Genomic DNA, 12396 nt, shown 5'->3' on the forward strand with positions numbered 1-12396 from the left:
TTGGTCACGAAAGTAAAAGCCCATGGGATCCAAGGCAAAGTGGCAAGTTGGATCCAAAATTGGCTCAGAGGCAGGAAACAAAGGGTAATGGTCGAAGGGTGTTTTTGTGACCGGAAGGCTGTTTCCAGTGGGGTTCCGCAGGGCTCACAGAATCACAGAAACCCCACAGTGCAGATAGAGGCCATTTCGGCCCATCGAGCCTGCACCGACTCAGTACTGGGCCCTTTGCTTTTTCTGGTATATATCAATGATTTGGATTTGAATGTAGGAAGTATGATTAAGAAGTTTGCAGATGATACAAAAATTGGCCGTGTGGTTAATAATGAAACAGAATGCTGTAGACTGCAGGAAGATATCAATGGACTCGTCTAGTGGGCAGAACAGTGGCAAATGGAATTCAGTTGGAATACACAATAAATGGTAGGACACTGAGAAATGCAGAGGATCAGCGGGACCTTGGAGTGCATGTCCACAGATCCCTGAAGGTAGCAGGACAGGTAGATAAAGTGGTTAAGCAGGCATACGGGATACTTGCCTTTATTAGCCGAGGCGTAGAATATAAGAGCGGGGAGGTTATGCTTCAACTGTATAAAACACTAGTTAGGCCGCAGCTAGAGTGCCGCGTGCAGTTCTGGTCACCACATTACAAGAAGGATGCGATTGCACTAGAGAAGGTGCAGAGGAGATTTCCGAGGATGTTGCCTGGGCTGGGGAATTTTAGTTATGAGGAAAGATTGGATAGGCTGGGGTTGTTTTCTTTGGAACACAGGAGGCTGAGGCGAGACCTAATTGAGGTGTGTAAAATTATGAGGGGCCGAGATAGAGTGGATAGGAAGGACCTATTTCCCTTAGCAGAAGGGTCAATAATAGATTTCAAGTAATTGGTAGGAGGTTTACAGGGAATTTGAGGAGACATTTTTTCACCCAGTGAATGGTGGGGGTCTGGAATGCACTGCCTGAAAGGGTGGTAGAGGCAGAAACCCTCATCACGTTTAAAAAGTACTTGGATATGCACTTGAACTGCCGTAACCTACAAGGCTACGGACCAAGTGCTGTAAAGTGGGATTTGGGTGGATTGCTCTTTGTCGGCTGGCACGGACAAGATGGGCCGAATGGCCTCCTTCTGTGCTGTAAATTTCTATGATTCTGCCTGATCATGTGACATCTGCCCACACGACTTCTACAAATGTTATTACATTGTAGCCAGGATTGTTTAGTTTCCAATTTCGCCCATTTTGAAGCCAGGTCTCCGTTATAGCTACTATTGCATAACCCCATGTGGCAACTTGCGCCTGCAACTCGTCAATCTTATTTGTAACGCTCCTCGCATTAACACACATGCATTTCAACAGCATGCTAGTTGGCTTTGCTTTTTTCCTGAATTTAACTGCTGCTCTTTCGACATTCTTCTTTGTTCTGTTGCTGTTTGTCCCTCCGAGTTTTCTATGCACCTTGTCTCTCCTCTCTGCTGCTGTGTCCTGGTGGCCCTCCGCCAGTGTGTGTATTTTGGCTATCTTATTTTCTTCTTCTGCTTATTTCGGCCCTGTGTCTGGAGCCCCTTGCATTTGTGTAGCAGCAGGAGAATGTGCAGCGAAGAAATGGTCAAAGGAAAGCGAGAGAGAGAGACAGAGAGAGAGAGAGAGAGAGAGCAGCAAAAAGGATGTTGATTGATTAAGAGCAGTGTGTGCGCGTGTGTGTGCAAAACGTTGAGCAGCCTGTGGCGGCAGCAAAAGCCTACTGCACCTGGTATTCCCAGGCGGTCTCCCATCCAAGTACTAACCAGGCCTGACTCTGCTTAGTTTCCGAGATCAGACGAGATCGGGCACATTCAGACTAGTATGGCCGTAGGCATATGCTAGCTGGCTTTCTCTTTACTTAAAGCTGTCGCCCATTTTTTTCTCTTCTACGCATTCATACAAGTATTCAACACTCAATTTACATTTACAAATTTTACTCCTCCCGCAACCCCCCACCCCCCCTCCACCTCTTCTTGCTGCTCTGCCTCCCACACAAACAAACTACAAGCCCAACCCTTCATTGCCTTCTATTCAAATATTACATCAAATAAACATGCTCAAACACCAAGTCTTAAGGGCTGTAGCATCTTTCAAACTGGACAAATACCCAGGCCCGCATCAAATCTATCCCACACTCTTAAGAGAAGTAAGACACCAAATAGCACAGGCTCTCACCATCATTTTACAATCCTCTCTGGCTACAGGTGTGGTGCCCGACCACTGGAGGACTGCTAACGTGCTACCGTTCTTTCAAAAGGGAGAGAGGGATAGACCGCATAATTACAGGCCAGTCAGCCTAACCTCGGTGGTGGGAAAATTATTGGAAAAAGTTCTGAGGGACAGGAGAAATCTTCATTTAGAAAGACACGGATTAATCAGGGACAGTCAGCATGGATTTCTTAACGGAAGGTCGTGTCTGACTAACGCAATTCAATTTTTCGAGGAGGTAACAAGGAGGGTCGATGAGGGTAGTGCCTTTGATGTAGTCTATATGGATTTTAGCAAGGCTTTTGATAAGGTCCCGCATGCCAGATTGGTCACGAAAGTAAAAGCCCATGGGATCCAAGGCAAAGTGGCAAGTTGGATCCAAAATTGGCTCAGAGGCAGGAAACAAAGGGTAATGGTCGAAGGGTGTTTTTGTGACCGGAAGGCTGTTTCCAGTGGGGTTCCGCAGGGCTCACAGAATCACAGAAACCCCACAGTGCAGATAGAGGCCATTTCGGCCCATCGAGCCTGCACCGACTCAGTACTGGGCCCTTTGCTTTTTCTGGTATATATCAATGATTTGGATTTGAATGTAGGAAGTATGATTAAGAAGTTTGCAGATGATACAAAAATTGGCCGTGTGGTTAATAATGAAACAGAATGCTGTAGACTGCAGGAAGATATCAATGGACTCGTCTAGTGGGCAGAACAGTGGCAAATGGAATTCAGTTGGAATACACAATAAATGGTAGGACACTGAGAAATGCAGAGGATCAGCGGGACCTTGGAGTGCATGTCCACAGATCCCTGAAGGTAGCAGGACAGGTAGATAAAGTGGTTAAGCAGGCATACGGGATACTTGCCTTTATTAGCCGAGGCGTAGAATATAAGAGCGGGGAGGTTATGCTTCAACTGTATAAAACACTAGTTAGGCCGCAGCTAGAGTGCCGCGTGCAGTTCTGGTCACCACATTACAAGAAGGATGCGATTGCACTAGAGAAGGTGCAGAGGAGATTTCCGAGGATGTTGCCTGGGCTGGGGAATTTTAGCTATGAGGAAAGATTGGATAGGCTGGGGTTGTTTTCTTTGGAATACAGGAGGCTGAGGCGAGACCTAATTGAGGTGTGTAAAATTATGAGGGGCCGAGATAGAGTGGATAGGAAGGACCTATTTCCCTTAGCAGAAGGGTCAATAATAGATTTCAAGTAATTGGTAGGAGGTTTACAGGGAATTTGAGGAGACATTTTTTCACCCAGTGAATGGTGGGGGTCTGGAATGCACTGCCTGAAAGGGTGGTAGAGGCAGAAACCCTCATCACGTTTAAAAAGTACTTGGATATGCACTTGAACTGCCGTAACCTACAAGGCTACGGACCAAGTGCTGTAAAGTGGGATTTGGGTGGATTGCTCTTTGTCGGCTGGCACGGACAAGATGGGCCGAATGGCCTCCTTCTGTGCTGTAAATTTCTATGATTCTGCCTGATCATGTGACATCTGCCCACACGACTTCTACAAATGTTATTACATTGTAGCCAGGATTGTTTAGTTTCCAATTCCGCCCATTTTGAAGCCAGGTCTCCGTTATGGCTACTATTGCCTAACCCCATGTGGCAACTTGCGCCTGCAACTCGTCAATCTTATTTGTAACACTCCTCGCATTAACACACATGCATTTCAACAGCATGCTAGTTGGCTTTGCTTTTTTCCTGAATTTAACTGCTGCTCTTTCTACATTCTTCTTTGTTCTGTTGCTGTTTGTCCCTCCGAGTTTTCTATGCACCTTGTCTCTCCTCTCTGCTGCTGTGTCCTGGTGGCCCTCCGCCAGTGTGTGTATTTTGGCTATCTTATTTTCTTCTTCTGCTTATTTCGGCCCTGTGTCTGGAGCCCCTTGCATTTGTGTAGCAGCAGGAGAATGTGCAGCGAAGAAATGGTCAAAGGAAAGCGAGAGAGAGAGACAGAGAGAGAGAGAGCAGCAAAAAGGATGTTGATTGATTAAGAGCAGTGTGTGCGCGTGTGTGTGCAAAACGTTGAGCAGCCTGTGGCGGCAGCAAAAGCCTACTGCACCTGGTATTCCCAGGCAGTCTCCCATCCAAGTACTAACCAGGCCTGACGCTGCTTAGCTTCCGAGATCAGACGAGATCGGGCGCATTCAGACTAGTATGGCCGTAGGCATATGCTAGCTGGCTTTCTCTTTACTTAAAGCTGTCGCCCATTTTTTTCTCTTCTACGCATTCATACAAGTATTCAACACTCAATTTACATTTACAAATTTTACTCCTCCCGCAACCCCCCACCCCCCCTCCACCTCTTCTTGCTGCTCTGCCTCCCACACAAACAAACTACAAGCCCAACCCTTCATTGCCTTCTATTCAAATATTACATCAAATAAACATGCTCAAACACCAAGTCTTAAGGGCTGTAGCATCTTTCAAACTGGACAAATACCCAGGCCCGCATCAAATCTATCCCACACTCTTAAGAGAAGTAAGACACCAAATAGCACAGGCTCTCACCATCATTTTACAATCCTCTCTGGCTACAGGTGTGGTGCCCGACCACTGGAGGACTGCTAACGTGCTACCGCTCTTTCAAAAGGGAGAGAGGGATAGACCGCATAATTACAGGCCAGTCAGCCTAACCTCGGTGGTGGGAAAATTATTGGAAAAAGTTCTGAGGGACAGGAGAAATCTTCATTTAGAAAGACACGGATTAATCAGGGACAGTCAGCATGGATTTCTTAACGGAAGGTCGTGTCTGACTAACGCAATTCAATTTTTCGAGGAGGTAACAAGGAGGGTCGATGAGGGTAGTGCCTTTGATGTAGTCTATATGGATTTTAGCAAGGCTTTTGATAAGGTCCCGCATGCCAGATTGGTCACGAAAGTAAAAGCCCATGGGATCCAAGGCAAAGTGGCAAGTTGGATCCAAAATTGGCTCAGAGGCAGGAAACAAAGGGTAATGGTCGAAGGGTGTTTTTGTGACCGGAAGGCTGTTTCCAGTGGGGTTCCGCAGGGCTCACAGAATCACAGAAACCCCACAGTGCAGATAGAGGCCATTTCGGCCCATCGAGCCTGCACCGACTCAGTACTGGGCCCTTTGCTTTTGCTGGTATATATCAATGATTTGGATTTGAATGTAGGAAGTATGATTAAGAAGTTTGCAGATGATACAAAAATTGGCCGTGTGGTTAATAATGAAACAGAATGCTGTAGACTGCAGGAAGATATCAATGGACTCGTCTAGTGGGCAGAACAGTGGCAAATGGAATTCAGTTGGAATACACAATAAATGGTAGGACACTGAGAAATGCAGAGGATCAGCGGGACCTTGGAGTGCATGTCCACAGATCCCTGAAGGTAGCAGGACAGGTAGATAAAGTGGTTAAGCAGGCATACGGGATACTTGCCTTTATTAGCCGAGGCGTAGAATATAAGAGCGGGGAGGTTATGCTTCAACTGTATAAAACACTAGTTAGGCCGCAGCTAGAGTGCCGCGTGCAGTTCTGGTCACCACATTACAAGAAGGATGCGATTGCACTAGAGAAGGTGCAGAGGAGATTTCCGAGGATGTTGCCTGGGCTGGGGAATTTTAGTTATGAGGAAAGATTGGATAGGCTGGGGTTGTTTTCTTTGGAACACAGGAGGCTGAGGCGAGACCTAATTGAGGTGTGTAAAATTATGAGGGGCCGAGATAGAGTGGATAGGAAGGACCTATTTCCCTTAGCAGAAGGGTCAATAATAGATTTCAAGTAATTGGTAGGAGGTTTACAGGGAATTTGAGGAGACATTTTTTCACCCAGTGAATGGTGGGGGTCTGGAATGCACTGCCTGAAAGGGTGGTAGAGGCAGAAACCCTCATCACGTTTAAAAAGTACTTGGATATGCACTTGAACTGCCGTAACCTACAAGGCTACGGACCAAGTGCTGTAAAGTGGGATTTGGGTGGATTGCTCTTTGTCGGCTGGCACGGACAAGATGGGCCGAATGGCCTCCTTCTGTGCTGTAAATTTCTATGATTCTGCCTGATCATGTGACATCTGCCCACACGACTTCTACAAATGTTATTACATTGTAGCCAGGATTGTTTAGTTTCCAATTCCGCCCATTTTGAAGCCAGGTCTCCGTTATGGCTACTATTGCATAACCCCATGTGGCAACTTGCGCCTGCAACTCGTCAATCTTATTTGTAACGCTCCTCGCATTAACACACATGCATTTCAACAGCATGCTAGTTGGCTTTGCTTTTTTCCTGAATTTAACTGCTGCTCTTTCTACATTCTTCTTTGTTCTGTTGCTGTTTGTCCCTCCGAGTTTTCTATGCACCTTGTCTCTCCTCTCTGCTGCTGTGTCCTGGTGGCCCTCCGCCAGTGTGTGTATTTTGGCTATCTTATTTTCTTCTTCTGCTTATTTCGGCCCTGTGTCTGGAGCCCCTTGCATTTGTGTAGCAGCAGGAGAATGTGCAGCGAAGAAATGGTCAAAGGAAAGCGAGAGAGAGAGACAGAGAGAGAGAGAGAGAGAGAGCAGCAAAAAGGATGTTGATTGATTAAGAGCAGTGTGTGCGCGTGTGTGTGCAAAACGTTGAGCAGCCTGTGGCGGCAGCAAAAGCCTACTGCACCTGGTATTCCCAGGCGGTCTCCCATCCAAGTACTAACCAGGCCTGACTCTGCTTAGCTTCCGAGATCAGACGAGATCGGGCACATTCAGACTAGTATGGCCGTAGGCATATGCTAGCTGGCTTTCTCTTTACTTAAAGCTGTCGCCCATTTTTTTCTCTTCTACGCATTCATACAAGTATTCAACACTCAATTTACATTTACAAATTTTACTCCTCCCGCAACCCCCCACCCCCCCTCCACCTCTTCTTGCTGCTCTGCCTCCCACACAAACAAACTACAAGCCCAACCCTTCATTGCCTTCTATTCAAATATTACATCAAATAAACATGCTCAAACACCAAGTCTTAAGGGCTGTAGCATCTTTCAAACTGGACAAATACCCAGGCCCGCATCAAATCTATCCCACACTCTTAAGAGAAGTAAGACACCAAATAGCACAGGCTCTCACCATCATTTTACAATCCTCTCTGGCTACAGGTGTGGTGCCCGACCACTGGAGGACTGCTAACGTGCTACCGTTCTTTCAAAAGGGAGAGAGGGATAGACCGCATAATTACAGGCCAGTCAGCCTAACCTCGGTGGTGGGAAAATTATTGGAAAAAGTTCTGAGGGACAGGAGAAATCTTCATTTAGAAAGACACGGATTAATCAGGGACAGTCAGCATGGATTTCTTAACGGAAGGTCGTGTCTGACTAATGCAATTCAATTTTTCGAGGAGGTAACAAGGAGGGTCGATGAGGGTAGTGCCTTTGATGTAGTCTATATGGATTTTAGCAAGGCTTTTGATAAGGTCCCGCATGCCAGATTGGTCACGAAAGTAAAAGCCCATGGGATCCAAGGCAAAGTGGCAAGTTGGATCCAAAATTGGCTCAGAGGCAGGAAACAAGGGTGTTTTTGTGACCGGAAGGCTGTTTCCAGTGGGGTTCCGCAGGGCTCACAGAATCACAGAAACCCCACAGTGCAGATAGAGGCCATTTCGGCCCATCGAGCCTGCACCGACTCAGTACTGGGCCCTTTGCTTTTTCTGGTATATATCAATGATTTGGATTTGAATGTAGGAAGTATGATTAAGAAGTTTGCAGATGATACAAAAATTGGCCGTGTGGTTAATAATGAAACAGAATGCTGTAGACTGCAGGAAGATATCAATGGACTCGTCTAGTGGGCAGAACAGTGGCAAATGGAATTCAGTTGGAATACACAATAAATGGTAGGACACTGAGAAATGCAGAGGATCAGCGGGACCTTGGAGTGCATGTCCACAGATCCCTGAAGGTAGCAGGACAGGTAGATAAAGTGGTTAAGCAGGCATACGGGATACTTGCCTTTATTAGCCGAGGTGTAGAATATAAGAGCGGGGAGGTTATGCTTCAACTGTATAAAACACTAGTTAGGCCGCAGCTAGAGTGCCGCGTGCAGTTCTGGTCACCACATTACAAGAAGGATGCGATTGCACTAGAGAAGGTGCAGAGGAGATTTCCGAGGATGTTGCCTGGGCTGGGGAATTTTAGTTATGAGGAAAGATTGGATAGGCTGGGGTTGTTTTCTTTGGAACACAGGAGGCTGAGGCGAGACCTAATTGAGGTGTGTAAAATTATGAGGGGCCGAGATAGAGTGGATAGGAAGGACCTATTTCCCTTAGCAGAAGGGTCAATAATAGATTTCAAGTAATTGGTAGGAGGTTTACAGGGAATTTGAGGAGACATTTTTTCACCCAGTGAATGGTGGGGGTCTGGAATGCACTGCCTGAAAGGGTGGTAGAGGCAGAAACCCTCATCACGTTTAAAAAGTACTTGGATATGCACTTGAACTGCCGTAACCTACAAGGCTACGGACCAAGTGCTGTAAAGTGGGATTTGGGTGGATTGCTCTTTGTCGGCTGGCACGGACAAGATGGGCCGAATGGCCTCCTTCTGTGCTGTAAATTTCTATGATTCTGCCTGATCATGTGACATCTGCCCACACGACTTCTACAAATGTTATTACATTGTAGCCAGGATTGTTTAGTTTCCAATTCCGCCCATTTTGAAGCCAGGTCTCCGTTATGGCTACTATTGCATAACCCCATGTGGCAACTTGCGCCTGCAACTCGTCAATCTTATTTGTAACGCTCCTCGCATTAACACACATGCATTTCAACAGCATGCTAGTTGGCTTTGCTTTTTTCCTGAATTTAACTGCTGCTCTTTCTACATTCTTCTTTGTTCTGTTGCTGTTTGTCCCTCCGAGTTTTCTATGCACCTTGTCTCACCTCTCTGCTGCTGTGTCCTGGTGGCCCTCCGCCAGTGTGTGTATTTTGGCTATCTTATTTTCTTCTTCTGCTTATTTCGGCCCTGTGTCTGGAGCCCCTTGCATTTGTGTAGCAGCAGGAGAATGTGCAGCGAAGAAATGGTCAAAGGAAAGCGAGAGAGAGAGAGAGAGAGCAGCAAAAAGGATGTTGATTGATTAAGAGCAGTGTGTGCGCGTGTGTGTGCAAAACGTTGAGCAGCCTGTAGCGGCAGCAAAAGCCTACTGCACCTGGTATTCCCAGGCGGTCTCCCATCCAAGTACTAACCAGGCCTGACTCTGCTTAGCTTCCGAGATCAGACGAGATCGGGCGCATTCAGACTAGTATGGCCGTAGGCATATGCTGGCTGGCTTTCTCTTTACTTAAAGCTGTCGCCCATTTTTTTCTCTTCTACGCATTCATACAAGTATTCAACACTCAATTTACATTTACAAATTTTACTCCTCCCGCAACCCCCCACCCCCCCTCCACCTCTTCTTGCTGCTCTGCCTCCCACACAAACAAACTACAAGCCCAACCCTTCATTGCCTTCTATTCAAATATTACATCAAATAAACATGCTCAAACACCAAGTCTTAAGGGCTGTAGCATCTTTCAAACTGGACAAATACCCAGGCCCGCATCAAATCTATCCCACACTCTTAAGAGAAGTAAGACACCAAATAGCACAGGCTCTCACCATCATTTTACAATCCTCTCTGGCTACAGGTGTGGTGCCCGACCACTGGAGGACTGCTAACGTGCTACCGTTCTTTCAAAAGGGAGAGAGGGATAGACCGCATAATTACAGGCCAGTCAGCCTAACCTCGGTGGTGGGTAAATTATTGGAAAAAGTTCTGAGGGACAGGAGAAATCTTCATTTAGAAAGACACGGATTAATCAGGGACAGTCAGCATGGATTTCTTAACGGAAGGTCGTGTCTGACTAACGCAATTCAATTTTTCGAGGAGGTAACAAGGAGGGTCGATGAGGGTAGTGCCTTTGATGTAGTCTATATGGATTTTAGCAAGGCTTTTGATAAGGTCCCGCATGCCAGATTGGTCACGAAAGTAAAAGCCCATGGGATCCAAGGCAAAGTGGCAAGTTGGATCCAAAATTGGCTCAGAGGCAGGAAACAAAGGGTAATGGTCGAAGGGTGTTTTTGTGACCGGAAGGCTGTTTCCAGTGGGGTTCCGCAGGGCTCACAGAATCACAGAAACCCCACAGTGCAGATAGAGGCCATTTCGGCCCATCGAGCCTGCACCGACTCAGTACTGGGCCCTTTGCTTTTTCTGGTATATATCAATGATTTGGATTTGAATGTAGGAAGTATGATTAAGAAGTTTGCAGATGATACAAAAATTGGCCGTGTGGTTAATAATGAAACAGAATGCTGTAGACTGCAGGAAGATATCAATGGACTCGTCTAGTGGGCAGAACAGTGGCAAATGGAATTCAGTTGGAATACACAATAAATGGTAGGACACTGAGAAATGCAGAGGATCAGCGGGACCTTGGAGTGCATGTCCACAGATCCCTGAAGGTAGCAGGACAGGTAGATAAAGTGGTTAAGCAGGCATACGGGATACTTGCCTTTATTAGCCGAGGCGTAGAATATAAGAGCGGGGAGGTTATGCTTCAACTGTATAAAACACTAGTTAGGCCGCAGCTAGAGTGCCGCGTGCAGTTCTGGTCACCACATTACAAGAAGGATGCGATTGCACTAGAGAAGGTGCAGAGGAGATTTCCGAGGATGTTGCCTGGGCTGGGGAATTTTAGTTATGAGGAAAGATTGGATAGGCTGGGGTTGTTTTCTTTGGAACACAGGAGGCTGAGGCGAGACCTAATTGAGGTGTGTAAAATTATGAGGGGCCGAGATAGAGTGGATAGGAAGGACCTATTTCCCTTAGCAGAAGGGTCAATAATAGATTTCAAGTAATTGGTAGGAGGTGTACAGGGAATTTGAGGAGACATTTTTTCACCCAGTGAATGGTGGGGGTCTGGAATGCACTGCCTGAAAGGGTGGTAGAGGCAGAAACCCTCATCACGTTTAAAAAGTACTTGGATATGCACTTGAACTGCCGTAACCTACAAGGCTACGGACCAAGTGCTGTAAAGTGGGATTTGGGTGGATTGCTCTTTGTCGGCTGGCACGGACAAGATGGGCCGAATGGCCTCCTTCTGTGCTGTAAATTTCTATGATTCTGCCTGATCATGTGACATCTGCCCACACGACTTCTACAAATGTTATTACATTGTAGCCAGGATTGTTTAGTTTCCAATTCCGCCCATTTTGAAGCCAGGTCTCCGTTATGGCTACTATTGCATAACCCCATGTGGCAACTTGCGCCTGCAACTCGTCAATCTTATTTGTAACACTCCTCGCATTAACACACATGCATTTCAACAGCATGCTAGTTGGCTTTGCTTTTTTCCTGAATTTAACTGCTGCTCTTTCTACATTCTTCTTTGTTCTGTTGCTGTTTGTCCCTCCGAGTTTTCTATGCACCTTGTCTCTCCTCTCTGCTGCTGTGTCCTGGTGGCCCTCCGCCAGTGTGTGTATTTTGGCTATCTTATTTTCTTCTTCTGCTTATTTTGGCCCTGTGTCTGGAGCCCCTTGCATTTGTGTAGCAGCAGGAGAATGTGCAGCGAAGAAATGGTCAAAGGAAAGCGAGAGAGAGAGAGAGAGCAGCAAAAAGGATGTTGATTGATTAAGAGCAGTGTGTGCGCGTGTGTGTGCAAAACGTTGAGCAGCCTGTGGCGGCAGCAAAAGCCTACTGCACCTGGTATTCCCAGGCGGTCTCCCATCCAAGTACTAACCAGGCCTGACTCTGCTTAGCTTCCGAGATCAGACGAGATCGGGCGCATTCAGACTAGTATGGCCGTAGGCATATGCTAGCTGGCTTTCTCTTTACTTAAAGCTGTCGCCCATTTTTTTCTCTTCTACGCATTCATACAAGTATTCAACACTCAATTTACATTTACAAATTTTACTCCTCCCGCAACCCCCCACCCCCCCTCCACCTCTTCTTGCTGCTCTGCCTCCCACACAAACAAACTACAAGCCCAACCCTTCATTGCCTTCTATTCAAATATTACATCAAATAAACATGCTCAAACACCAAGTCTTAAGGGCTGTAGCATCTTTCAAACTGGACAAATACCCAGGCCCGCATCAAATCTATCCCACACTCTTAAGAGAAGTAAGACACCAAATAGCACAGGCTCTCACCATCATTTTACAATCCTCTCTGGCTACAGGTGTGGTGCCCGACCACTGGAGGACTGCTAAC

General features: G+C 46.6%; 4 non-coding genes and 1 pseudogene across 4 annotated transcripts; all 5 read right to left on the reverse strand.

The window, feature by feature from the left end:
- Positions 1–1731: 1731 nt before the first annotated feature.
- Positions 1732–1850, reverse strand: LOC147103803 (5S ribosomal RNA). Its single transcript, XR_015072594.1, has one exon. It is a non-coding gene; the product is annotated as a 5S ribosomal RNA (ribosomal RNA).
- Positions 1851–4273: 2423 nt separating this feature from the next.
- On the reverse strand, positions 4274–4392 carry LOC147103804 (5S ribosomal RNA; annotated as a pseudogene).
- Positions 4393–6823: 2431 nt separating this feature from the next.
- Positions 6824–6942, reverse strand: LOC147103805 (5S ribosomal RNA). The gene has a single exon (XR_015072604.1). It is a non-coding gene; the product is annotated as a 5S ribosomal RNA (ribosomal RNA).
- Positions 6943–9342: 2400 nt separating this feature from the next.
- On the reverse strand, positions 9343–9461 carry LOC147103806 (5S ribosomal RNA). The gene has a single exon (XR_015072828.1). It is a non-coding gene; the product is annotated as a 5S ribosomal RNA (ribosomal RNA).
- A 2413-nt stretch (positions 9462–11874) lies between these two features.
- On the reverse strand, positions 11875–11993 carry LOC147103807 (5S ribosomal RNA). Its single transcript, XR_015072839.1, has one exon. It is a non-coding gene; the product is annotated as a 5S ribosomal RNA (ribosomal RNA).
- Positions 11994–12396: the final 403 nt, after the last annotated feature.

This window comes from Somniosus microcephalus, chromosome 19 (assembly GCF_052327205.1).
Source record: "Somniosus microcephalus isolate GS21.2 chromosome 19, FLI_Smic_1.0, whole genome shotgun sequence".
Lineage (NCBI taxonomy): Eukaryota > Metazoa > Chordata > Chondrichthyes > Squaliformes > Somniosidae > Somniosus > Somniosus microcephalus.